Genomic DNA, 22671 nt, shown 5'->3' with positions numbered 1-22671 from the left:
CTGTTTTCCTCTCTAGTCACCTGGTGAGGTGTTCTGGGGTCTGGAGGGCTGTTTTCCTCTCTAGTCACCTGGTGAGGTGTTCTGGGGTCTGGAGGGCTGTTTTCCTCTAGTCACCTGGTGAGGTGTTCTGGGGTCTGGAGGGCTGTTTTCCTCTCTAGTCACCTGGTGTTTCCTCTGTTTTCCTCTCTAGTCATCTGGTGAGGTGTTCTGGGAGGTCTGGAGGGATGTTTTCCTCTCTAGTCACCTGGTAGGAGTGTTCTGGGGGTCTGGAGGGCTGTTTTCCTCTCTAGTCACCTGGTGAGGCGTTCTGGGGTCTGGAGGGCTGTTTTCCTCTCTAGTCACCTGGTGAGGTGTTCTGGGGTCTGGAGGGCTGTTTTCCTCTAGTCATCTGAGTGAGGTGTTCTGGGGTCTGGAGGGCTGTTTTCCTCTCTAGTCACCTGGTGAGGTGTTCTGGGGTCTGGAGGGCTGTTTCTCTCGTCACCTGGTGAGGTGTTCTGGGTCTGGAGGGATGTTTTCCTCTAGTCACCTGGTGAGGTGTTCTGGGGTCTGGAGGGCTGTTTTCCTCTCTAGTCATCTGGTGAGGTGTTCTGGGGTCTGGAGGGCTGTTTTCCTCTCTAGTCATCTGGTGAGGTGTTCTGGGGTCTGGAGGGCTGTTTTCCTCTCTAGTCACCTGGTGAGGTGTTCTGGGGTCTGGAGGGCTGTTTTCCTCTCTAGTCACCTGGTGAGGTGTTCTGGGGGTCTGGAGGATGTTTTCCTCTCTAGTCACCTGGTGAGGTGTTCTGGGGGTCTGGAGGGCTGTTTTCCTCTCTAGTCACCTGGTGAGGTATTTCTGGGGTCTGGAGGGATGTTTTCCTCTCTAGTCACCTGGTGAGGTGTTCTGGGGTCTGGAGGGCTGTTTTCCTCTCTAGTCACCTGGTGAGGTGTTCTGGGGTCTGGAGGGCTGTTTTCCTCTCTAGTCACCTGGTGAGGTGTTCTGGGGTCTGGAGGGCTGTTTTCCTCTCTAGTCACCTGGTGAGGTGTTCTGGGGTCTGGAGGGATGTTTTCCTCTCTAGTCACCTGGTGAGGCGTTCTGGGGTCTGGAGGGCTGTTTTCCTCTCTAGTCACCTGGTGAGGTGTTCTGGGGTCTGGAGGGCTGTTTTCCTCTCTAGTCACCTGGTGAGGTGTTCTGGGGTCTGGAGGGCTGTTTTCCTCTCTAGTCACCTGGTGAGGTGTTCTGGGGTCTGGAGGGCTGTTTTCCTCTCTAGTCATCTGGTTTTCTCTGGAGGGCTGTTTCCTCTAGTCACCTGGTGAGGTGTTCTGGGGTCTGGAGGGCTGTTTTCCTCTCTAGTCACCTGGTGAGGTGTTCTGGGGTCTGGAGGGCTGTTTTCCTCTCTAGTCACCTGGTGAGGTGTTCTGGGGTCTGGAGGGCTGTTTTCTCTCTAGTCACCTGGTGAGGTGTTCTGGGGTCTGGGGGCTGTTTTCCTCTCTCTAGTCACCTGGTGAGGTGTTCTGGGGGTCTGGAGGGCTGTTTTCCTCTAGTCACCTGGTGAGGTGTTCTGGGGTCTGGAGGGCTGTTTTCCTCTCTAGTCACCTGGTGAGGTGTTCTGGGGTCTGGAGGGCTGTTTTCCTCTCTAGTCATCTGGGTGAGGTGTTCTGGGGTCTGGTGAGATGTTTTCCTCTCTAGTCACCTGGTGAGGTGTTCTGGGGTCTGGAGGGCTGTTTTCCTCTCTAGTCACCTGGTGAGGTGTTCTGGGGTCTGGAGGGCTGTTTTCCTCTAGTCACCTGGTGAGGTGTTCTGGGGTCTGGAGGGCTGTTTTCCTCTCTAGTCACCTGGTGAGGTGTTCTGGGGTCTGGAGGGCTGTTTTCCTCTCTAGTCACCTGGTGAGGTGTTCTGGGGTCTGGAGGATGTTTTCCTGTTTTCTGGGGTCTGAGGGCTGTTTTCCTCTAGTCACCTGGTGAGGTGTTCTGGGGTCTGGAGGGCTGTTTTTCCTCTCTAGTCACCTGGTGAGGTGTTCTGGGTCTGGAGGGCTGTTTTCCTCTCTAGTCACCTGGTGAGGTGTTCTGGGGTCTGGAGGGATGTTTTCCTCTCTAGTCACCTGGTGAGGTGTTCTGGGGTCTGGAGGGCTGTTTTCCTCTCTAGTCACCTGGTGAGGTGTTCTGGGGTCTGGAGGATGTTTTCCTCTCTAGTCACCTGGTGAGGTGTTCTGGGGTCTGGAGGGCTGTTTTCCTCTCTAGTCACCTGGTGAGGTGTTCTGGGGTCTGGAGGGCTGTTTTCCTCTCTAGTCACCTGGTGAGGTGTTCTGGGGTCTGGAGGGCTGTTTTCCTCTCTAGTCACCTGGTGAGGTGTTCTGGGGTCTGGAGGGATGTTTTCCTCTGTTTTCCTAGTCACCTGGTGAGGTGTTCTGGTCTGGAGGGCTGTTTTCCTCTCTAGTCACCTGGTGAGGCGTTCTGGGGTCTGGAGGATGTTTTCCTCTCTAGTCACCTGGTGAGGTGTTCTGGGGTCTGGAGGGGCTGTTTTCCTCTCTAGTCACCTGGTGAGGTGTTCTGGGGTCTGGAGGGCTGTTTTCCTCTAGTCACCTGGTGAGGTGTTCTGGGGTCTGGAGGGCTGTTTTCCTCTCTAGTCACCTGGTGAGGCGTTCTGGGGTCTGGGGGCTGTTTTCCTCTCTAGTCACCTGGTGAGGTGTTCTGGGGTCTGGAGGGATGTTTTCTGTTTTCCTCTCTAGTCACCTGGTGAGGTGTTCTGGGGTCTGGAGGGCTGTTTTCCTCTCTAGTCACCTGGTGAGGTGTTCTGGGGTCTGGAGGGCTGTTTTCCTCTCTAGTCACCTGGTGAGGTGTTCTGGGGTCTGGAGGGCTGTTTTCCTCTCTAGTCACCTGGTGAGGGATGTTTTCTCTCTAGGTGTGTTCTGGGGTCTGGAGGATGTTTCCTCTAGTCACCTGGTGAGGCGGGGTCTGGAGGGCTGTTTTCCTCTCTAGTCACCTGGTGAGGCGGTCTGGGGTCTGGAGGGCTGTTTTCCTCTCTAGTCACCTGGTGAGGCGTTCTGGGGTCTGGAGGGCTGTTTTCCTCTCTAGTCACCTGGTGAGGTGTTCTGGGGTCTGAGGGCTGTTTTAATTGCCTCTAACTGTCACTCACACTAACCGGTAGTTGTCTTCCAGGCCCAACACCTACCACTCCAGTCTGCAGGTGAGCTGGGACCTCAACACAGGAGTGTGTCACACCGTCTTCGGTGACCTCACTGAGGTCAAGGGTCAGACCAGGTGAGACGATCTCTCCTCTCTTCATATCTCTCCCTCATTTCTTTCTCTCTTCATATCTCTCCCTCTTCTCTCCCGTCCTGTAGTGGCAGTGTATGGAGTTCGTACAGGAAGTCTTGTGTGAACACAGTGATGAAGTGGCTGGTTCCGGAGAGCAGCTCTTACATCAACCGCATGACCAATGAGGCCCTGCACAAAAGTACACATGCTATATATATATATATATATACACACACACAGTGGACAAAACATCAACCGCATGACCAACGAGGCCCTGCACACCACATACCCACTACCATACCACGATCAAATCCACCACATACCCACTACCATATCCCATACCCCCTACCAGATGCTTTCGGAAGTGGTGTTGGAGGACCAATAGGAGCCTCTCTTTCCTCTGGTTTAAAAAACGATATCCAAATTCCCCAGGGCAGTGATTGGGGACATTGCCCTGTGTAGGATGCCGTCTTTCCGATGGGACATATGTGGTCACTAAAGATCCCATGGCACTTATCGTAAGAGTAGGGGTGTTAACCCCGGTGTCCTGTCTAAAATCCCAATCTGGCCCTCATACCATCACAGTCACCTAATCATCCCCAGTTTACAGTTGGCTAATTCATCCCCCCTCCTCTCCCCTGTAACTATTCCCCAGGTCGTTGCCTCCCTGTAACTATTCCCCAGGTCGTTGCCTCCTCTCCCTGTACCCTGTAACTATTCCCCAGGTCGTTGCCTCCTCTCCCCTGTAACTATTCCCCAGGTCGTTGTCTCCTCTCCCCTGTAACTATTCCCCAGGTCGTTTGCCTCCTCTCCCTGTAACTATTCCCCAGGTCGTTGCCTCCTCTCCCCTGTAACTATTCCCCAGGTAACTATTCCCCAGGTCCCTCATCTCCCCTGTAACTATTCCCCAGGTCGTTGCCTCCTCTCCCCTGTAACTATTCCCCAGGTCGTTGCCTCCTCTCCCCTGTAACTATTCCCCAGGTCGTTGCCTCCTCTCCCCTGTAACTATTCCCCAGGTCGTTGCCTCCTCTCCCCTGTAACTATTCCCCAGGTCGTTGTCTCCTCTCCCCTGTAACTATTCCCCAGGTCGTTGCCTCCTCTCCCCTGTAACTATTCCCCAGGTCGTTGCCTCCTCTCCCCTGTAACTATTCCCCAGGTCGTTGTCTCCTCTCCCCTGTAACTATTCCCCAGGTCGTTGCCTCCTCTCCCCTGTAACTATTCCCCAGGTCGTTGCCTCCTCTCCCCAGTAACTATTCCCCAGGTCGTTGCCTCCTCTCCCCTGTAACTATTCCCCAGGTCGTTGCTGTAAATGAGAATGTTTCTCAGTCAACTGAACTGGTAAAATAAGGGTTAAATGAAACACTCTTTATGTAAATTAATTATTCAAATGTGTTTATTTTTCTGTTTGTCCCCCTCTCTTCTGTCTAGGTTCCTCTCTGCAGGTGTTGGCTGACAGCGACCGGAGTACCTGGATCATACTATGAGGGACAACAGAGGGGTGTCCTGACACCAGAGGCTGGGACTGTCACACACACCCATCCACACATACAGCAAGCCTGTTTAGCTGCTACAGTAACAGTCATAGGATCCCTCTCAAATGGCACCCTATTCCCTCCTATTCCACCCTATTCCCTCCTATTCCACCCTATTCCCTCCTATTCCACCCTATTCCACCCTATTCCCTCCTATTCCACCCTATTCCCTCCTATTCCACCCTATTCCCTCCTATTCCCTCCTATTCCCTGTTCCACATGTGGTGCACTACGTTTCCATTATGCCTGTGGTGAGAAGTGGTGCTCTATATAGGACTCCACTCTGGACCTGGGACACCAGTTCCACTGTTCCCCTCTAATCAGGGACTGATTTAGACCTGGGACACCAGGTGGGTGTGCAATTAATGATCAGGTAGACCAGAAAGCAGGCTCGGGACCTAGGGTCAGAGTTGAAAACCCCTGATTTAGGGAATAGGGTGCCATGTTGTCATGACTCAGTTACGACATGTCGCCAACGTGAATCTGTGTGTGATGTTGTAGGATGGAAGAAACGAGGCGTTCTGTTTTTGTTTGACGATATAATGTAACATAATTTGCACCCATGGATCCAGAGCTGGATTGAACAAAGATGATTTTACTGTGGGTTTTTAGTTTGGTTTGTTTGATGTAATTTTCCGTTTTATGACTGTGTGTGAGAGATGTTGTGTGGTCCTCATGCCTCTGATTCTGCTGCTGTTCTCGCAACCTAAAGGCCACTCCAGCTTTGTCCAGGTCTGTCTGACTGCAATAGGGCCTACACATGAACCGGAACCAATCCTGTTATTTGTCGCTCTGGAGGGACTGACGTTCCCCCTAGGTACAGATCTAGGATCAGCTTCCCCTCCCCCAATCCTAACCTTAACCATTAGTGGGGGGAAATGTTAAACTGACCGCAGATCAGTGTCTAAGGGCAACTTCACCATCATGTCTCTCATTTTACCATCGACAGATTTCTTCTTGGTTGAGTCCAAAATGGCTCCTATGTAGTGCACTACGTTTTGTCCAGAGCCTCATAAGCTCTCATAGGGCTTTGGTCAAAAGTAGTGCACTACATAGGGAATAGGTTTCAGTTCAGATTATCCCCTTTATAAATGTATTTGTATGTGATGGAGTTAACTTTCCCAGATTTACTGCCTAGTCCTTCATCCCGGAAAGTTACAACCCTAGATGGAGCAGAGGCTTATGGGAAATGGAGTTTAAGCAAGCCTGTCATTATCTGGCTGTATTTTAAGATTGGAAGGAGAGAGCATGGTTCACTTGATTATTTTTTGATAAAAATAAATTGAAAGATTCACCTTGCGTGTGGCTGTTTCCTGTGTGTGTGAAGGAGAAACACAAAGTTAGGTTTTAAGAGACTGAAGAGGGGAAACACTGGTAAAGTATTTAATGGCTGAAGATGGGCTGGTATCACATCTTTATATGGCAACGACTGATAAACTACAAACTCTAGTCACAGAGATTCAATACAAAGGTCTACAAAACATATACTAGGTATCTTGTGATTGTACAATAGTAATATAGTAGCTAAATACTCTGGATAGTACATCAATATGCTGCACATACTGTTGAAATAAGGCCATAATGGTTTAATAAATATGATAGTCACTAAAGTAACATTTCAAATACACATTCACTGATCTGTTCTGACTTTTTGCTGATTCTACGAGCTGGCAGTTACGGTTGCCATGGATACAACGTTGCATGTGACTTCTGACCTTGTTGTCCAATCACAGATTAGAGATGTTTCTGAAGGTCTGTATCCTGCTGGTGGGATATGACTTTACTGTTGTGTGTGGAAGCATGACGATGGAGGAACAAATGAATGGGATAGAAACAGGATGCATTATGGCTGCCCTCTCTTATGACACTACATAATACCAAAGAGTGAGGAACAAATGTCACAGGTTTAGAAACTTTATTAATCAGATCTAATTTAAAACACAGGTTGTCTTTGAAATGGCACCCTAGTCCCTATGTAGTACACTACTTTAGACCATGGTCAATAGGGCTCAGGTCCAAAAAAGTGCACTATACAGGGAGCCATTTGGGATTCAACCACCAGCGTTGTCTCGCTCTACAAGGCACAGGTCATCTCTTAGTTGGCCAAATAATAAAAATACACTAAAACATACTTTTCTGAATGCTGCCCTGTATGGAACTACACCCCCCCATCCTCTACACCACATCAGAACTCTGATGAGCCGTCCTGAATGCTGCCCTGTATGGAACTACACCCCCATCCTCTACACCACATCAGAACTCTGATGAGCCGTCCTGAATGCTGCCCTGTATGGAACTACACCCCCATCCTCTACACCACATCAGAACTCTGATGAGCCGTCCTGAATGCTGCCCTGTATGGAACTACACCCCCATCCTCTACACCACATCAGAACTCTGATGAGCCGTCCTGAATGCTGCCCTGTATGGAACTACACCCCCATCCTCTACACCACATCAGAACTCTGATGAGCCGTCCTGAATGCTGCCCTGTATGGAACTACCCCCCATCCTCTACACCACATCAGAACTCTGATGAGCCGTCCTGAATGCTGCCCTGTATGGAACTACACCCCCATCCTCTACACCACATCAGAACTCTGATGAGCCGTCCTGAATGCTGCCCTGTATGGAACTACACCCCCATCCTCTACACCACATCAGAACTCTGATGAGCCGTCCTGAATGCTGCCCTGTATGGAACTACACCCCCATCCTCTACACCACATCAGAACTCTGATGAGCCGTCCTGAATGCTGCCCTGTATGGAACTACACCCCCATCCTCTACACCACATCAGAACTCTGATGAGCCGTCCTGAATGCTGCCCTGTATGGAACTACACCCCCATCCTCTACACCACATCAGAACTCTGATGAGCCGTCCTGAATGCTGCCCTGTATGGAACTACACCCCCATCCTCTACACCACATCAGAACTCTGATGAGCCGTCCTGAATGCTGCCCTGTATGGAACTACACCCCCATCCTCTACACCACATCAGAACTCTGATGAGCCGTCCTGAATGCTGCCCTGTATGGAACTACACCCCCATCCTCTACACCACATCAGAACTCTGATGAGCCGTCCTGAATGCTGCCCTGTATGGAACTACACCCCCATCCTCTACACCACATCAGAACTCTGATGAGCCGTCCTGAATGCTGCCCTGTATGGAACTACACCCCCATCCTCTACACCACATCAGAACTCTGATGAGCCGTCCTGAATGCTGCCCTGTATGGAACTACACCCCCATCCTCTACACCACATCAGAACTCTGATGAGCCGTCCTGAATGCTGCCCTGTATGGAACTACACCCCCATCCTCTACACCACATCAGAACTCTTTGATGAGCCGTCCTGAATGCTGCCCTGTATGGAACTACACCCCCCCCCCATCCTCTACACCACATCAGAACTCTTTGATGAGCCGTCCTGAATGCTGCCCTGTATGGAACTACACCCCCCCATCCTCTACACCACATCAGAACTCTGATGAGCCGTCCTGAATGCTGCCCTGTATGGAACTACACCCCCATCCTCTACACCACATCAGAACTGATGAGCCGTCCTGAATGCTGCCCTGTATGGAACTACACCCCCATCCTCTACACCACATCAGAACTCTGATGAGCCGTCCTGAATGCTGCCCTGTATGGAACTACACCCCCATCCTCTACACCACATCAGAACTCTGATGAGCCGTCCTGAATGCTGCCCTGTATGGAACTACACCCCCCCATCCTCTACACCACATCAGAACTCTGATGAGCCGTCCTGTTGAAGTACCGATGGGATGCCGTTTGGGACACACTAAGTGGTTGTCTAAGAGGTCAGTGAACATCATCAGGACTGAAGACCGACAGCTGTAACAACTCTACACCTGGCTCGGGCAAACGCAGTAAATCTCTCTCCCCTTCTCTCTCTATGGCAGTCAGGACAGTGGGTGGGTAAGGTGAGGACAGAAGGTTGGAGCCATGCAGGTTGACTGACTCACACAGAACCAATCAAAAGTTTGGACACGCCTACTCATTCCAGGGTGTTTCTTAATTTATACTATTTTCTACATTGTAGAATAATAATGAAGAAAAAAGGGTTACTACATGATTCCATATATTATTTCATAGTTTGATGTCTTCACTATTATTATACAATGTAGAAAATAAAGAAAAACCCTGGAATGAGTGTGTCCAAACTTTTGACAGGGACATATAGGAAGGGATTCAGTCAGAGGTACGTTGTAGACCTCTGACAGGGACATATAGGAAGGGATTCAGTCAGAGGTACGTTGTAGACCTCTGTTGACAGGGACATATAGGAAGGGATTCAGTCAGAGGTACGTTGTAGACCTCTGTTGACAGGGACATATAGGAAGGGATTCAGTCAGAGGTACGTTGTAGACCTCTGACAGGGACATATAGGAAGGGATTCAGTCAGAGGTACGTTGTAGACCTCTGTTGACAGGGACATATAGGAAGGGATTCAGTCAGAGGTACGTTGTAGACCTCTGACAGGGACATATAGGAAGGGATTCAGTCAGAGGTACGTTGTAGACCTCTGTTGACAGGGACATATAGGAAGGGATTCAGTCAGAGGTACGTTGTAGACCTCTGTTGACAGGGACATATAGGAAGGGATTCAGTCAGAGGTACGTTGTAGACCTCTGACAGGGACATATAGGAAGGGATTCAGTCAGAGGTACGTTGTAGACCTCTGACAGGGACATATAGGAAGGGATTCAGTCAGAGGTACGTTGTAGACCTCTGTTGACAGGGACATATAGGAAGGGATTCAGTCAGAGGTACGTTGTAGACCTCTGACAGGGACATATAGGAAGGGATTCAGTCAGAGGTACGTTGTAGACCTCTGTTGACAGGGACCTATAGGAAGGGGATTCAGTCAGAGGTACGTTGTAGACCTCTGTTGACAGGGACATATAGGAAGGGATTCAGTCAGAGGTACGTTGTAGACCTCTGACAGGGACATATAGGAAGGGATTCAGTCAGAGGTACGTTGTAGACCTCTGTTGACAGGGACATATAGGAAGGGATTCAGTCAGAGGTACGTTGTAGACCTCTGTTGACAGGGACATATAGGAAGGGGATTCAGTCAGAGGTACGTTGTAGACCTCTGACAGGGACATATAGGAAGGGGATTCAGTCAGAGGTACGTTGTAGACCTCTGTTGACAGGGACATATAGGAAGGGGATTCAGTCAGAGGTACGTTGTAGACCTCTGACAGGGACATATAGGAAGGGGATTCAGTCAGAGGTACGTTGTAGACCTCTGACAGGGACATATAGGAAGGGATTCAGTCAGAGGTACGTTGTAGACCTCTGACAGGGACATATAGGAAGGGGATTCAGTCAGAGGTACGTTGTAGACCTCTTGACAGGGACATATAGGTCTGGATTCAGTCAGAGGTACGTTGTAGACCTCTGTTGACAGGGACATATAGGTCTGGATTCAGTCAGAGGTACGTTGTAGACCTCTGACAGGGACATATAGGAAGGGATTCAGTCAGAGGTACGTTGTAGACCTCTGTTGACAGGGACATATAGGAAGGGATTCAGTCAGAGGTACGTTGTAGACCTCTGTTGACAGGGACATATAGGAAGGGATTCAGTCAGAGGTACGTTGTAGACCTCTGTTGACAGGGACATATAGGAAGGGATTCAGTCAGATGTACGTTGTAGACCTCTGACAGGGACATATAGGAAGGGATTCAGTCAGAGGTACGTTGTAGACCTCTGTTGACAGGGACATATAGGAAGGGATTCAGTCAGATGTACGTTGTAGACCTCTGACAGGGACATATAGGAAGGGATTCAGTCAGAGGTACGTTGTAGACCTCTGACAGGGACATAGGAAGGGATTCAGTCAGAGGTACGTTGTAGACCTCTGACAGGGACATATAGGAAGGGATTCCCGTCAGAGGTACGTTGTAGACCTCTGTTGACGGGACATATAGGAAGGGATTCAGTCAGAGGTACGTTGTAGACCTCTGTTGACAGGGACATATAGGAAGGGGATTCAGTCAGAGGTACGTTGTAGACCTCTGACAGGGACATATAGGTCTGGATTCAGTCAGAGGTACGTTGTAGACCTCTGTTGACAGGACATATAGGAAGGGATTCAGTCAGAGGTACGTTGTAGACCTCTGTTGACAGGGACATATAGGAAGGGGATTCAGTCAGAGTACGTTGTAGACCTCTGACAGGGACATATAGGAAGGGATTCAGTCAGAGGTACGTTGTAGACCTCTGTTGACAGGGACATATAGGAAGGGATTCAGTCAGAGGTACGTTGTAGACCTCTGTTGACAGGGACATATAGGAAGGATTCAGTCAGAGGTACGTTGTAGACCTCTGTTGACAGGGACCTATAGGAAGGGATTCAGTCAGAGGTACGTTGTAGACCTCTGTTGACAGGGACATATAGGAAGGGATTCAGTCAGAGGTATGTTGTAGACCTCTGACAGGGACATATAGGAAGGGATTCAGTCAGAGGTACGTTGTAGACCTCTGACAGGGACATATAGGAAGGGATTCAGTCAGAGGTACGTTGTAGACCTCTGTTGACAGGGACATATAGGAAGGGATTCAGTCAGAGGTACGTTGTAGACCTCTGTTGACAGGGACATATAGGAAGGGATTCAGTCAGAGGTACGTTGTAGACCTCTGTTGACAGGGACATATAGGAAGGGATTCAGTCAGAGGTACGTTGTAGACCTCTGTTGACAGGGACATATAGGAAGGGATTCAGTCAGAGGTACGTTGTAGACCTCTGTTGACAGAACATATAGGAAGGGATTCAGTCAGAGGTACGTTGTAGACCTCTGACAGGGACATATAGGAAGGGGATTCAGTCAGAGGTACGTTGTAGACCTCTGTTGACAGGGACATATAGGAAGGGATTCAGTCAGAGGTACGTTGTAGACCTCTGTTGACAGGGACCTATAGGAAGGGATTCAGTCAGAGGTATGTTGTAGACCTCTGTTGACAGGGACCTATAGGAAGGGGATTCAGTCAGAGGTACGTTGTAGACCTCTGTTGACAGGGACATATAGGAAGGGGATTCAGTCAGAGTACGTTGTAGACCTCTGACAGGGACATATAGGAAGGGATTCAGTCAGAGGTACGTTGTAGACCTCTGTTGACAGGGACATATAGGAAGGGATTCAGTCAGAGTGCGTTGTAGACCTCTGTTGACAGGGACATATAGGAAGGGATTCAGTCAGAGGTACGTTGTAGACCTCTGACAGGGACATATAGGAAGGATTCAGTCAGAGGTACGTTGTAGACCTCTGCTGACAGGGACATATAGGAAGGGATTCCAGTCAGAGGTACGTTGTAGACCTCTGACAGGGACATATAGGAAGGGATTCAGTCAGAGGTACGTTGTAGACCTCTGACAGGGACATATAGGAAGGGATTCAGTCAGAGGTACGTTGTAGACCTCTGTTGACAGGGACATATAGGAAGGGATTCAGTCAGAGGTACGTTGTAGACCTCTGTTGACAGGGACCTATAGGAAGGATTCAGTCAGAGGTATGTTGTAGACCTCTGTTGACAGGACATATAGGAAGGGATTCAGTCAGAGGTACGTTGTAGACCTCTGTTGACAGGGACATATACAGGACCTATAGGAAGGGATTCAGTCAGAGGTATGTTGTAGACCTCTGTTGACAGGGACCTATAGGAAGGGGATTCAGTCAGAGGTACGTTGTAGACCTCTGTTGACAGGGACATATAGGAAGGGGATTCAGTCAGAGGTACGTTGTAGACCTCTGTTGACAGGGACATATAGGAAGGGATTCAGTCAGAGGTGCGTTGTAGACCTCTGTTGACAGGGACATATAGGAAGGGATTCAGTCAGAGGTACGTTGTAGACCTCTGACAGGGACATATAGGAAGGGATTCAGTCAGAAGTACGTTGTAGACCTCTGTTGACAGGGACATATAGGAAGGGATTCAGTCAGATACGTTGTAGACCTCTGACAGGGACATATAGGAAGGGATTCAGTCAGAGGTACGTTGTAGACCTCTGTTGACAGGGACATATAGGAAGGGATTCAGTCAGAGGTACGTTGTAGACCTCTGTTGCAGGGACATATAGGAAGGGATTCAGTCAGAGGTACGTTGTAGACCTCTGTTGACAGGACATATAGGAAGGGATTCAGTCAGAGGTACGTTGTAGACCTCTGACAGGGACATATAGGAAGGGATTCAGTCAGAGGTACGTTGTAGACCTCTGTTGACAGGGACATATAGGAAGGGATTCAGTCAGAGGTATGTTGTAGACCTCTGTTGACAGGGACATATAGGAAGGGATTCAGTCAGAGGTGCGTTGTAGACCTCTGACAGGGACATATAGGAAGGGATTCAGTCAGAGGTACGTTGTAGACCTCTGGTGACAGGGACATATAGGTCTGGATTCAGTCAGAGGTACGTTGTAGACCTCTGTTGACAGGGACATATAGGAAGGGATTCAGTCAGAGGTACGTTGTAGACCTCTGTTGACAGGGACATATAGGTCTGGATTCAGTCAGAGGTACGTTGTAGACCTCTGTTGACAGGGACATATAGGAAGGGATTCAGTCAGAGGTACGTTGTAGACCTCTGTTGACAGGGACATATAGGAAGGGATTCAGTCAGAGGTACGTTGTAGACCTCTGTTGACAGGGACATATAGGAAGGGATTCAGTCAGAGGTACGTTGTAGACCTCTGTTGACAGGGACATATAGGAAGGGATTCAGTCAGAGGTATGTTGTAGACCTCTGACAGGGACATATAGGAAGGGATTCAGTCAGAGGTATGTTGTAGACCTCTGACAGGGACATATAGGAAGGGATTCAGTCAGAGGTACGTTGTAGACCTCTGTTGACAGGGACATTAAGGCTGGAATCCAGTCAGAGGTACTTGTTAACCCCCTGACAGGACATTTAGGAAGGGATTTCAGCAGAGGTACGTTGTAGACCTCTGTTGACAGGGACATATAGGAAGGGGATTCAGTCAGAGGTACGTTGTAGACCTCTGTTGACAGGGACATATAGGAAGGGATTCAGTCAGAGGTACGTTGTAGACCTCTGTTGACAGGGACATATAGGAAGGGATTCAGTCAGAGGTACGTTGTAGACCTCTGTTGACAGGGACATATAGGAAGGGATTCAGTCAGAGGTACGTTGTAGACCTCTGTTGACAGGGACATATAGGTCTGGATTCAGTCAGAGGTACGTTGTAGACCTCTGTTGACAGGGACATATAGGAAGGGATTCAGTCAGAGGTACGTTGTAGACCTCTGTTGACAGGGACATATAGGAAGGGATTCAGTCAGAGGTATGTTGTAGACCTCTGTTGACAGGGACCTATAGGAAGGGGATTCAGTCAGAGGCGTTGTAGACCTCTGTTGACAGGGACCTATAGGAAGGGATTCAGTCAGAGGTACGTTGTAGACCTCTGTTGACAGGGACATATAGGAAGGGGATTCAGTCAGAGGTACGTTGTAGACCTCTGACAGGGACATATAGGAAGGGATTCAGTCAGAGGTACGTTGTAGACCTCTGTTGACAGGGACATATAGGAAGGATTCAGTCAGAGGTATGTTGTAGACCTCTGTTGACAGGGACATATAGGAAGGGATTCAGTCAGAGGTACGTTGTAGACCTCTGACAGGGACATATAGGAAGGGATTCAGTCAGAGGTACGTTGTAGACCTCTGTTGACAGGACCTATAGGTCTGGATTCAGTCAGAGGTACGTTGTAGACCTCTGTTGACAGGGACATATAGGTCTGGATTCAGTCAGAGGTACGTTGTAGACCTCTGACAGGGACATATAGGAAGGGGATTCAGTCAGAGGTACGTTGTAGACCTCTGTTGACAGGGACATATAGGAAGGGGATTCAGTCAGAGGTGCGTTGTAGACCTCTGACAGGGACATATAGAAGGATTCAGTCAGAGGTACGTTGTAGACCTCTGTTGACAGGGACATATAGGTCTGGATTCAGTCAGAAAGTACGTTGTAGACCTCTGTTGACAGGGACATATAGGAAGGGATTCAGTCAGAGGTACGTTGTAGACCTCTGTTGACAGGGACATATAGGAAGGGATTCAGTCAGAGGTACGTTGTAGACCTCTGTTGACAGGGACATATAGGAAGGGATTCAGTCAGAGGTACGTTGTAGACCTCTGTTGACAGGGACATATAGGAAGGGATTCAGTCAGAGGTACGTTGTAGACCTCTGACAGGGACAGATAGGAAGGGATTCAGTCAGAGGTACGTTGTAGACCTCTGACAGGGACATATAGGAAGGGATTCAGTCAGAGGTACGTTGTAGACCTCTGTTGACAGGGACATATAGGTCTGGATTCAGTCAGAGGTACGTTGTAGACCTCTGACAGGACATATAGGTCTGGATTCAGTCAGAGGTACGTTGTAGACCTCTGTTGACAGGGACATATAGGAAGGGGATTCAGTCAGAGGTACGTTGTAGACCTCTGTTGACAGGACATATAGGAAGGGGATTCAGTCAGAGGTACGTTGTAGACCTCTGTTGACAGGACATATAGGAAGGGGATTCAGTCAGAGGTACGTTGTAGACCTCTGTTGACAGGGACATATAGGAAGGGGGATTCAGTCAGAGGTACGTTGTAGACCTCTGACAGGGACATATAGGTCTGGATTCAGTCAGAGGTACGTTGTAGACCTCTGTTGACAGGGACATATAGGAAGGGATTCAGTCAGAGGTACGTTGTAGACCTCTGTTGACAGGGACATATAGGAAGGGATTCAGTCAGAGGTATGTTGTAGACCTCTGTTGACAGGACCTATAGGAAGGGATTCAGTCAGAGGTACGTTGTAGACCTCTGTTGACAGGGACATATAGGAAGGGATTCAGTCAGAGGTACGTTGTAGACCTCTGTTGACAGGGACATATAGGAAGGGATTCAGTCAGAGGTACGTTGTAGACCTCTGACAGGGACATATAGGAAGGGGATTCAGTCAGAGGTACGTTGTAGACCTCTGTTGACAGGGACATATAGGAAGGGATTCAGTCAGAGGTACGTTGTAGACCTCTGTTGACAGGGACCTATAGGAAGGGATTCAGTCAGAGGTACGTTGTAGACCTCTGTTGACAGGACATATAGGAAGGGGATTCAGTCAGAGGTACGTTGTAGACCTCTGTTGACAGGGACATATAGGAAGGGATTCAGTCAGAGGTACGTTTGTAGACCTCTGACAGGGACATATAGGAAGGATTCAGTCAGAGACGTTGTAGACCTCTGTTGACAAGACATATAGGAAGGGATTCAGTCATTTGTAGACAGTCACATATAGGAAGGGATTCAGTCAGAAGTACGTTGTAGACCTCTGTTGACAGGGACATATAGGTCTGGATTCAGTCAGAGGTACGTTGTAGACCTCTGTTGACAGGGACATATAGGAAGGGATTCAGTCAGAGGTACGTTGTAGACCTCTGTTGACAGGGACATATAGGTCTGGATTCAGTCAGAGGTACGTTGTAGACCTCTGTTGACAGGGACATATAGGAAGGGATTCAGTCAGAGGTACGTTGTAGACCTCTGTTGACAGGGACATATAGGAAGGGATTCAGTCAGAGGTATGTTGTAGACCTCTGTTGACAGGGACATATAGGAAGGGATTCAGTCAGAGGTACGTTGTAGACCTCTGTTGACAGGGACATATAGGAAGGGATTCAGTCAGAGGTACGTTGTAGACCTCTGTTGACAGGGACATATAGGAAGGGATTCAGTCAGAGGTATGTTGTAGACCTCTGTTGACAGGGACATATAGTTCAGTCAGAGGACATATAGGTACGTTGTAGACCTCTGTTGACAGGGACATATAGGAAGGGATTCAGTCAGAGGTACGTTGTAGACCTCTGTTGACAGGGACATATAGGAAGGGGATTCAGTCAGAGGTACGTTGTAGACCTCTGTTGACAGGGACATATAGGAAGGGATTCAGTCAGAGGTACGTTGTAGACCTCTGTTGACAGGGACATATAGGAAGGATTCAGTCAGAGGTACGTTGTAGACCTCTGTTGACAGGGACCTATAGGAAGGGATTCAGTCAGAGGTACGTTGTAGACCTCTGTTGACAGGGACATATAGGAAGGGATTCAGTCAGAGGTACGTTGTAGACCTCTGTTGACAGGGACATATAGGAAGGGATTCAGTCAGAGGTACGTTGTAGACCTCTGTTGACAGGGACCTATAGGAAGGGGATTCAGTCAGAGGTACGTTGTAGACCTCTGTTGACAGGGACATATAGGAAGGGATTCAGTCAGAGGTACGTTGTAGACCTCTGTTGACAGGGACCTATAGGACAGTCATAGGAAGGGGATTCAGTCAGAGTACGTTGTATCCTCTGTTGAGCCAGTCAGAGTACGTTGTAGACCTCTGAGGGACATATAGGAAGGGATTCAGTCAGAGGTACATTGTAGACCTCTGACAGGGACACCTTTTAGGAAGGGATTCAGTCAGAGGTACGTTGTAGACCTCTGTTGACAGGGACATATAGAAGGGATTCAGTCAGAGGTACGTTGTAGACCTCTGACAGGGACCTATAGGAAGGGATTCAGTCAGAGGTACGTTGTAGACCTCTGTTGACAGGGACATATAGGAAGGGATTCAGTCAGAGGTAGTTGTAGACCTCTGTTGACAGGAACATATAGGAAGGGATTCAGTCAGAGGTGCGTTGTAGACCTCTGACAGGGACATATAGGAAGGGATTCAGTCAGAGGTACGTTGTAGACCTCTGTTGACAGGGACATATAGGAAGGGGGATTCAGTCAGAGGTATGTTGTAGACCTCTGTTGACAGAACATATAGGAAGGGATTCAGTCAGAGGTACGTTGTAGACCTCTGTTGACAGGGACATATAGGAAGGGATTCAGTCAGAGGTATGTTGTAGACCTCTGTTGACAGGGACATATAGGAAGGATTCAGTCAGAGGTACGTTGTAGACCTCTGTTGACAGGGACATATAGGAAGGGATTCAGTCAGAGGTACGTTGTAGACCTCTGTTGACAGGGACATATAGGAAGGGATTCCAGTCAGAGGTACCTCTGTTGACAGGGACATATAGTTCAGACCCTCTGACAGGGACATATAGAAGGGGATTCAGTCAGAGTACGTTGTAGACCTCTGAACAGGGACATAGGAAGGATTCAGTCAGAGGTTGACCTTGACAGGGACATATAGAAGGGATTCAGTCAGAGGTACGTTGTAGACCTCTGTTGACAGTGCCCCATTTAAAGGCAGTGTTCCTCAGCGTGTTCATGGTAAATGTTGCCTATGTCAGCTCAGTCAGATATCACCTTTAAATGTTCAGGGTGCTACAACACACCTCAGATTGAATCTCAGACACTGTATTCGTACAAGACTGTTTCTGCATCCAACAACAAGTTGTCAAGCTAGTAGTAATGTTAATTAGTGATAAGTTGGTCAAATCTGGAACAGACTGTTACCCTGTCTAGTGAAGAGGTCACTGTCTCTTATGTCACAATGAAGGACCAGTGTGTCTAGTGAAGAGGTTACTGTCTCTTATGTCACAATGAAGAGGTTACCGTCTCTTATGTCACAATGAAGAGGTTACCGTCTCTTATGTCACAATGAAGAGGTTACCGTCTCTTATGTCACAATGAAGAGTCACCATCTCTTATGTCACAATGAAGAGTTACCGTCTCTTATGTCACAATGAAGAGGTCACCATCTCTTATGTCACAATGAAGAGGTTACCGTCTCTTATGTCACAATGAAGAGGTTACCGTCTCTTATGTCACAATGAAAGTGATGAGGAACCATGATAACTAAAAGATGAAAAGGTAAGCTGTGAAGCCTCTCCCTTCGCACACACACACACACACACACACACACACACACACACACACACACACACACACACACACACACACGAGAGATCAAGGTGCAGACAGACAGGGTGTGTGAGGTTGCAGGAACAGATAAGGAACTTAATGGCATTGGGATCACAAACGGGCTCATAGCAAACTATCATTAAGGCAGAGGATGAGTGTGTTGTTGAGGGTGTGTGTGTGTGTGTGTGTCTGTGTGTGTGTGTGTGTGTGTGTGTCATGTTAGCCAACGGCTAAGTCGAGAGCGTGTGGTTCAGTTGTCAGTGTGCGTGCGTGTTGGGTGTGTGTGTGTGATGTTAGCCAACGGCTAAGTCGAGAGCGTGTGGTTCAGTTGTCAGTGTGCGTGCGTGTTGGGTGTGTGTGTGTCACTCTGTGTGTGTGGTATTGAACAGTCCCCGGGGTCAGTCCTGGGGTCAGTCCGGGGTCAGTCCTGGCTAGCTTGACGGGCGGCTCCAGGGACTCCTCCCCTCTCCCAGACCAGCGGAGTTAGACGGCACGGTCATCTCTACCCCCCTCTTCATCACTCTCCCTCCTCATCCTCTTCTCATCTGAGACACACACAGATATATTAACCGTTTACAGGTTTATTGTGGCCACATTATTAGAGATGAAGGGTTGCAGGGTGAGACATTACCTTTATCAGGGTCCTGACAGTTCAGACTCCTGCCCACACTGGCAAACTGAGAGAGAGAGACAATCAGCAGTGCATCGTGTGTGTGTGTACCTCTGCCATGACAGTGATGGGTGTCTCTCCTTTAGCCTGGGCCACTCTGTGTTCTACCAGGTATGTGTGTGTAAGTGTGTGTGTGTGTGTGTGTGTGTGTGTGTGTGTGTGTGTGTGTGTGTGTGTGTGTGTGTGTGTGTACCTCTCCCATGACAGCGATGGGCGTCTCTCCTTTAGCCTGGGCCACTCTGTGTTCTACCAGGTAGTACATGTACTCATCATACAGCAGTCTGATCAGGTGGAAGGATCCGAAGCTGGCAGCACTACGCAGAGTCAGGTCTCTAATCACCATGGAACTGAGGGGGTAGAGAGAGACAGGTCTCTAATCACCATGGAACTGGGGGGGGTAGAGAGAGACAGGTCTCTAATCACCATGGAACTGAGGGGGAGAGAGACAGGTCTCTAATCACCATGGAACTGGGGGTAAGAGACAGGTCTCTAATCACCATGGAACTGGGGGTAGAGAGACAGGTCTCTAATCACCATGGAACTGGGGGGGTAGAGAGAGACAGGTCTCCAATCACCATGGAACTGGGAGGGTAGAGAGAGACAGGTCTCTAATCACCATGGAACTGAGGGGGGGGTAGAGAGAGACAGGTCTCCAATCACCATGGAACTGGGAGGGTAGAGAGAGACAGGTCACTAATCACCATGGAACTGGGAGGGTAGAGAGAGACAGGTCTCTAATCACCATGGAACTGAGGGGGGGGTAGAGAGAGACAGGTCTCCAATCACCATGGAACTGGGAGGGTAGAGAGAGACAGGTCACTAATCACCATGGAACTGGGGGGTAGAGAGACAGGTCTCTAATCACCATGGAACTGGGGGGAGAGAGACAGGTCTCTAATCACCATGGAACTGGGGGTAGAGAGAGACAGGTCTCTAATCACCATGGAACTGGGGGTAGAGAGAGACAGGTCTCTAATCACCATGGAACTGGGGGTAGAGAGAAACAGGTCTCTAATCACCATGGAACTGGGGGGTAGAGAAAGACAGGTCTCCAATCACCATGGAACTGGGGGGTAGAGAGACAGGTCTCCAATCACCATGGAACTGGGGGGTAGAGAGAGACAGGTCTCCAATCACCATGGAACTGGGGGGTAGAGAAAGACAGGTCTCCAATCACCATGGAACTGGGGGTAGAGAGAGACAGGTCTCCAATCACCATGGAACTGGGGGGTAGAGAGAGACAGGTCTCCAATCACCATGGAACTGGGGGTAGAGAGAGACAGGTCTCCAATCACCATGGAACTGGGAGGGTAGAGAGAGACAGGTCTCCAATCACCATGGAACTGGGGGTAGAGAGAGACAGGTCTCTAATCACCATGGAACTGGGGGTAGAGAGAGACAGGTCACTAATCACCATGGAACTGGGGGTAGAGAGAGACAGGTCTCTAATCACCATGGAACTGGGGGGGTAGAGAGAGACAGGTCTCTAATCACCATGGAACTGGGGGTAGAGAGAGACAGGTCTCTAATCACCATGGAACTGGGGGTAGAGAGAGACAGGTCTCTAATCACCATGGAACTGGGGGTAGAGAGAAACAGGTCTCTAATCACCATGGAACTGGGGGGGTAGAAAGACAGGTCTCAATCACCATGGAACTGGGAGGGTAGAGAGAGACAGGTCACTAATCACCATGGAACTGGGGGGGGGTAGAGAGAGACAGGTCTCTAATCACCATGGAACTGGGAGGGGGAGGGATAAGAAGAGGAGGGGAAACATTCAAATCAAAGAGCCTCTCACTTTCTCTGACTTCAAAACATCCTCTTCTCTCACCTGTAGAAGCTCCACCGCAGCAGGAAGAGCTTGGCAGCCTGAGGGAAGGCTGCAGGGCTGTGTGGGTAGGGCTTTAGGACCTGGGAGACCACGCCGTCCAGCCAGGCAGCCCACTGCTCCAGAGAGTTATGTTGTTGTAACGTCTGCTTGAAGTCCTGCTCCAACCTCTGGATCACAGCATCCTCACAACCACACACCCACGACGCCTGTTCCTACAGGGGGAGAGAGAGACAGGAGTATAGGTTGGAGAGAGAGCGAGACAGGAGTATAGGTTGGAGAGAGAGAGAGACAGGAGTATAGGTTGGAGAAAGAGAGAGACAGAATTATAGGCTGGAGAGAGAGAGGTAGTGGTTAGAAGGTATCCAGACAGAGAGAGAGAGAGGTAGTGGTTAGAAGGTATCCAGACAGAGAGAGAGAGGTAGTGGTTAGAAGGTATCCAGACAGAGAGAGAGAGGTAGTGGTTAGAAGGTATCCAGACAGAGAGAGAGAGGTAGTGGTTAGAAGGTATCCAGACAGAGAGAGGAGGTAGTGGTTAGAAGGTATCCAGACAGAGAGAGAGAGAGAGTGGTTAGAAGGTATCCAGACAGAGAGAGAGAGAGAGGTAGTGGTTAGAAGGTATCCAGACAGAGAGAGAGGAGGTAGTGGTTAGAAGGTATCCAGACAGAGAGAGAGTAGTGGTTAGAAGGTATCCAGACAGAGAGAGAGAGGGTAGACAGGGAGTAGTGGTTAGAAGGTATCCAGACAGAGAGGTAGTGGTTAGAAGGTATCCAGACAGAGAGAGAGAGGTAGTGGTTAGAAGGTATCCAGACAGAGAGATCCAGACACAGAGGTAGTGGTTAGAAGGTATCCAGACAGAGAGAGAGAGGTAATGGTTAGAAGGTATCCAGACACAGAGAGAGAGGGTAGTGGTTAGAAGGTATCCAGACAGAGAGAGGTAGTGGTTAGAAGGTATCCAGACAGAGAGAGAGAGGTAGTGGTTAGAAGGTATCCAGACAGAGAGAGAGTAGTGGTTGAAGGTATCCAGACAGAGAGAGGGGTAGTGGTTAGAAGGTATCCAGACAGAGAGAGAGGTAGTGGTTAGAAGGTATCCAGACAGAGAGAGCGGTAGTGGTTAGAAGGTATCGAGACAGAGAGGGGGTAGTGGTTAGAAGGTATCCAGACAGAGAGAGGGGTAGTGGTTAGAAGGTATCCAGACAAGAGAGAGAGGTAGTGGTTAGAGGTATCCAGACAGAGGGTAGTGGTTAGAAGGTATCCAGACAGAGAGAGAGGTAGTGGTTAGAAGGTATCCAGACAGAGAGGTAGTGGTTAGAAGGTATCCAGACAGGAGAGGTAGTGGTTAGAAGGTATCCAGACAGACGTACCTGCGTTAGTGAAGTAACTCTGTTGAGGTCACTCCAGCATCTGATTGATCTGGGCGGTGTTCTGGAGGCGGCCCTGGCTGCCCTGGGCCAGGTGGTTTAGACTGGTGTAGCGGACGCAGCGTCTGGGCAAACGCCCCGCAC

General features: G+C 49.2%; 4 long non-coding RNA genes across 47 annotated transcripts in view; 2 read left to right on the top strand and 2 right to left on the bottom strand.

Moving 5' to 3' along the window:
• LOC127932469 (uncharacterized) overlaps nt 1-18219 on the bottom strand; it is a 46757-nt gene extending 28538 nt beyond the window's left edge. The window contains exons 1-18 of one of the 29 annotated variants that reach the window (XR_008145444.1): nt 18025-18219; nt 16828-16986; nt 16137-16560; nt 15632-15737; nt 15424-15579; nt 14795-15159; nt 14535-14587; nt 14380-14482; nt 14278-14327; nt 13801-14118; nt 13190-13644; nt 12125-12293; nt 11133-11550; nt 10823-10872; nt 10203-10617; nt 10051-10100; nt 9701-9840; nt 9428-9646 (exon numbers count right to left, since the gene is read on the bottom strand). This is a non-coding gene — a long non-coding RNA (uncharacterized LOC127932469). The other 28 variants (XR_008145450.1, XR_008145452.1, XR_008145445.1 and 25 more) reach the window with 28 other exon arrangements.
• Nucleotides 3481-6062, top strand: LOC127932472 (uncharacterized). Of its 9 annotated transcripts, none has more exons than XR_008145486.1 (4): nt 3481-3886; nt 4143-4282; nt 4318-4387; nt 4493-6062. It is a non-coding gene; the product is annotated as an uncharacterized LOC127932472 (long non-coding RNA). The 9 variants fall into 9 exon arrangements; XR_008145483.1 differs by having other exon boundaries at nt 4423-6062; XR_008145490.1 differs by lacking the exon at nt 4493-6062 and adding an exon at nt 4458-4478.
• LOC127932470 (uncharacterized) lies at nt 8926-13492 on the top strand. 8 transcript variants are annotated; one of them, XR_008145476.1, is made up of 4 exons: nt 9016-9155; nt 11226-11431; nt 13058-13110; nt 13373-13492. It is a non-coding gene; the product is annotated as an uncharacterized LOC127932470 (long non-coding RNA). The 8 variants fall into 8 exon arrangements; XR_008145475.1 differs by lacking the exon at nt 9016-9155 and adding an exon at nt 9275-9414; XR_008145477.1 differs by lacking the exon at nt 11226-11431 and having other exon boundaries at nt 8926-9049.
• A 1017-nt stretch (nt 18220-19236) lies between the features above and the next one.
• Nucleotides 19237-21512, bottom strand: LOC127932705 (uncharacterized). The gene is made up of 3 exons (XR_008146385.1): nt 21170-21512; nt 19532-19685; nt 19237-19345 (listed from the first exon to the last, which is right to left on the bottom strand). It is a non-coding gene; the product is annotated as an uncharacterized LOC127932705 (long non-coding RNA).
• Nucleotides 21513-22671: the final 1159 nt, after the last annotated feature.

Source organism: Oncorhynchus keta, chromosome 10 (assembly GCF_023373465.1).
Source record: "Oncorhynchus keta strain PuntledgeMale-10-30-2019 chromosome 10, Oket_V2, whole genome shotgun sequence".
Classification (NCBI taxonomy): Eukaryota; Metazoa; Chordata; class Actinopteri; order Salmoniformes; family Salmonidae; genus Oncorhynchus; species Oncorhynchus keta.
Note: the sequence above shows the minus strand (reverse complement) of the source record. Positions and strands in the feature narration are given on the sequence as shown.